General features: G+C 34.7%; 1 long non-coding RNA gene across 1 annotated transcript; it reads right to left on the reverse strand.

Annotated features, from left to right (window-relative positions):
* Positions 1-819: 819 nt before the first annotated feature.
* LOC309507194 lies at positions 820-3,918 on the reverse strand. Its single transcript, XR_014209082.1, has 3 exons — positions 3,285-3,918; positions 1,916-1,983; positions 820-1,827 (listed from the first exon to the last, which is right to left on the reverse strand). It is a non-coding gene; the product is annotated as an uncharacterized lncRNA (long non-coding RNA).
* Positions 3,919-4,744: the final 826 nt, after the last annotated feature.

Here is a 4,744-nt window from a genome sequence, read left to right on the forward strand (position 1 = left end):
TATAATGTGCAAAGTGTGTGTTGATATATATACGATATATATCAGTCAGATTCACAAGGCTTAATGTGTTATCAGAAGGGGCTCTCTAACAAATAATGCATAGTAGTTAAATTATAAAAAGATGCTTTAGAAATATGCTACAGTAGGAGTGTAGGCTACATGAAAATACTATTTGAAGGAAATGTGTAATATTATCCTAACACAACTTCTATTGTGATTGTGAAAATGGTCATGACTTTCAGAGGCCAATTTAAAATATGCTGTAATTATATGTAGGCCTAGTTGTAACCTATATTCTGAAAAGTCATTGTTGAACATGTATTTTCACCTTAAAAACTGCTATTTACAAGCTTAATTTAGGTTCTCTGTGTTTGAGCAAGAGCAGCACCAAACCAGTAGGTGGTGCTAATGTCCCAAATTTAGGTACGCGTTAACACGTAATTTACGCGTTAACACGCAATTTACGCGTTAACACGTAAATACGCGTTAACGCGTAATGACGTGTTAACGCGTAAATTGCGTGTTAACACGTAAATACGCGTTAACGCGACAGTTTCACACGTTTTGGCCCTTTTGGCCTTCCATATTATAGTGGTACGTCGCAAGAACGTGATGAGTACGTCTTTATGACCAAACTGGCACGTTGCGAGGACGTAACACCAAAGGACCATATTAGTCGTTGCGACGTGCCACATAACGTTCCAGCAACGTAACTTTGTGATTCCTGTATTCGTCGTGGCGACGTTATAGTGGCACGTCGCTGGAACGTGGCAGGTACTTCCTAACGACCAAAATACCACGTCCGCATTTATTTTTAATATACTTCTCACCTTTAGTCCTGGGAATTAAGATGTGCTTGATCCATAACATTGAAATCCACATAGAACTGATAAACTCAAACATTTCATTCTCTGCTGTAAAACCTTATACATTCTAATAGGGAATTGTGTATTGTTTTCTGTTAATACGTTTAGGGATCAATACAGATATGTAATGGAAACCAATACAAACTTGTATTAAATTCTAAATAGAAAATGGCCCAAAACCACACTGCATTAATTTATTAATCAGCATTTATTCAGTGTGTTTCTTTGTACAAACTAAGCCAATAAATTTTGAACATTAACGATTTTTTAACCATGTTAACAAGTAATGAGTACAGAAATGTAACATCAATTAATTAATCAAAAAACATAATCAATGAATAATGTAACCAACTATTAAAATGTTTTATTCTTTTTACTGAAAAAAAAAAAAAGTGTTTGATATTCTTATTGATACTACTCTCTATAATTTGGCGGATAAACAATAAAGACCTTTAAAAAAAGAAATGAAAAGATTCAGCATTTTCTTTATTATTAATTTTATTTGCAGAAATAGGTTCAGTTGTTTCCTGTAGTGTCCTATGAGGCTCCTGCTACAAATGTCTGGTGGTGATGTGCTTCACTACCAGTAGCTAAACCTGAACAAAATGCGACAATTACCAAAGATCTATAGCCTAGTCCTTGAGCTTCTCTGAAGCTAACAAATAAAATACAAATATTGCTCATAAAGAGTAAAGATATGTAAAAGGAACAATATAGATTTCTAGCATTTCTCCTGTATTATTTCGCCCACCAAAATATACATAAAGAGTTTTTTGTTCAAGAAAATGAGCATGATGACTGTGTCCCAGCTGTGGAAACCGCTCTTTCAGACAGTGTTGAGGAGGCAGAAGGAGATGATGGAGAGCTGTGGGAGAAGAGGAAGAGTCTCTTTCTTACCCCACCAGTGGAGGGCAGGGTCTTCTGAGGCAAGGAGAGGAGGATGGTCTCTCTCTATATATTGCTGGAAAATAAAAATAAAATGTACCATACTACTGTAGTCAGGTTTATAGTTTTTTGTTATAAAGGAATAAGAAAATTGTCTAACTTACGTATTCCTCCTCCTCCTCCTCTTCCTTATCCCGAGCTGCACTGTCACCTCATCGTCCTTCTTAGGCAGCTAAAACAGAGGAGTACTTTATTAATGTTGCTAATATAATGCAGTTTTTCGAAAATACAGTAAAAACAGTAATATTGTGACTATCATTAAAATGTAAAATAGCTGTTTTCTATTTTAATGTATTTTAAAATATAATTTATTCCTGTGATCAAAGCTGAATTTTCAGCATCATTACTCCAGTCTTCAGTGTCACATGATCCTTCAGAAATCATTCTGATATGATGATTTGATGCTCAAGAAACATTTATGATTATTATCAGTGTTGAAAACAGTTGAGCTGCTTAAGATTTTTGTGTAAACCATGATGCCCTTTTCAGGATTCTTTGATCAATATAAAGTTCAAAGAAAAGTTTTAAAGTTAAATCTTATAACATTATAAAAGTCTTTACTGTCACTTTTTATCAATTTAATCCATTCTTGCCATTATTGTTTTCCAAAATCTTACTGACCCCTAACATTTGAATTGTGTACACAAAAACAAGAAGCAGCATAACTGTTTTCAACATATTAGATAATAATCAGAAAAAGTCATTGAGCATCAAATCATCATATTATAATGATTTCTGAAGGATCATGTGACACTGAAGACTGGATGCTGAAAATTCAGCTTTGATCACAGGAATAAATTGCATTTTACAATATATTCACATATGTTATTTTAAATGTTAATATTATTTCACAATATTATTGTTTTACTGTATTTTTAATCAAATAAATGAGTCAGTAATATAGGTAAAAATATGGTGGGGGAAAATGGATATGAAGTTATTTAATAACTTAAGCTTCCTCAGTTCTCCCTGTGTTTCCCACTTCTCTGTCAGCAACTTCCTTAAGAAATGTTGAAATCGTAGAGCTTCCCCTCTGTTGTAGAGGGGTTATTTTGTCGCTGCTAAAATAACATAACATGTATCAATATTTCTTTACCGTGAAAGATCAAAACGCATCTAAACTAGTTTCAGACAATTTTAGCTCAGTGTAAGTGACGTCATCGATTAACAGCACACAGCTGCTACATTTATGTTATATCAGTTAAATAAATTAATCAACTTCCAATCACACATTCAGGTGCACATCATAACCTCTTATCTACACAAAGATGTGATTATAAGCCCAAACTTTTGTAAATAAGAGCTTAGGTTAGCCTCTCTTCTGAAAACGGTTGAGATGCTAACGGACTTTTTCGAAGACACTAAACCATTTCTACAAAGTAACCTAAATATTCAACAGATGTAATAACACGTAAGAAAAGTGTCAGGAACAGTTGTGTATATTATGTGTGTGATTTTAGAGACTAAACTCACCTGAAAGCAGTGAAAACAACAGCAAGAGAGGGAGCTTTGCTGATATCCGTTTTGTTGCGGCGCCGTTTCCATGGCAACTCTGCGCCGCTCCAGGGTTTGAAAGCTACTCAAATGTTCAGCCCGCACGCTCATAAAACACGTCAGTCACGCAGCATTTACATAAATAAATATGTAGAATTAACACATTACTTAAATACAAATCTCATGAATTTAAAACTCATTTTTAAGTTCTTCAAGTTTGAAGTTCAGTTTGAAGATTTTTTTAATTGTTGTTTTTACGAACACCCAACCTCCTTAATAATAATACAAATGATAATAATAATAATAATTATATACAAACGTTTATATTTATGACAAGGTTGTGAGGACGTCGTGGTAAAGTTCAATTTTTTTAGAATCTTGCCTAACGTTCCAGAAACGTTGTGGGCACGTCCTCAAAAGACGTCGCTAGTTTATCCCATGGAGAACGTTGTAAAGACGTGGTCCACTGGTCACCAGATAACTTTCCAGATAATTTCAATTATATAAATAAATGCATTACAAATATTATCCTAGTGATAATATGCCATTTGGATATTATATGGAACATTTACTTAATTCATCAAAGATTTTATTAAGTTATCTGGTGACCAGTGGACCACGTCTCTACAACGTTCTCGATGGGATAAACTAGCGACGTCTTTTGAGGACGTGCCCACAACGTTTCTGGAACGTTAGCCAAGATTAAAAAAAAATGGAACTTTACCACGACGTCCTCACAACGTTCTCCATGGGATAAACTAGCGACGTCTTTTGAGGACGTGCCCACAACGTTTCTGGAACGTTAGCTAAGATTCTAAAAAAATGGAACTTTACCACGACGTCCTCACAACGTTGTCATAAAGTAATGTCACGCTGACCAAATGACGACTAACTGACGACGTCGTCACAACGTACTGTGTTAGCTGGGTATTGGTGTTGCCTATGAACAGTATACACACTGAATACACTGTGACAGAGCCAAAAAAAAGATATAGAATAATAATAATAACAACAACAACAATAATGATTATGACCACGCATGCAAAACAGAGAGAGAGAAAAGACTACATTCTAGAAGAATAATTACACAATACCCACTGTTACCAGTGTTATGTTCCCAATTCATGTTCTAGGGGCAAAAGGGAAAGTCACTTTAAAGCAAAAAATGAACAGCGACAAAGAAAAGTGAACCTATACTGAGTCCCAGCACACAATACACAAAGTAAGATTTCCAATACATTTATTTACAATAAGTGATAAATACAGTGCAAAAAGAATCCTAAACAAACAGCTCCAAAAGAAAAAGAAATGAAGCGTGTTCTTCAGGAGCAGGTAAAGCCAAAACAAACAAAAGATCACTAGCCGGTAGAAGGACAACCTAATTAACCTACAACAATAAACAACGCAACTCTTACCTTACTTCCTAACTAACAAAAAAA

The sequence above is a fragment of the Leuciscus leuciscus genome (assembly GCF_965113295.1).
Source record: "Leuciscus leuciscus genome assembly, chromosome: 10".
In the NCBI taxonomy this organism is placed as follows: Eukaryota; Metazoa; Chordata; class Actinopteri; order Cypriniformes; family Leuciscidae; genus Leuciscus; species Leuciscus leuciscus.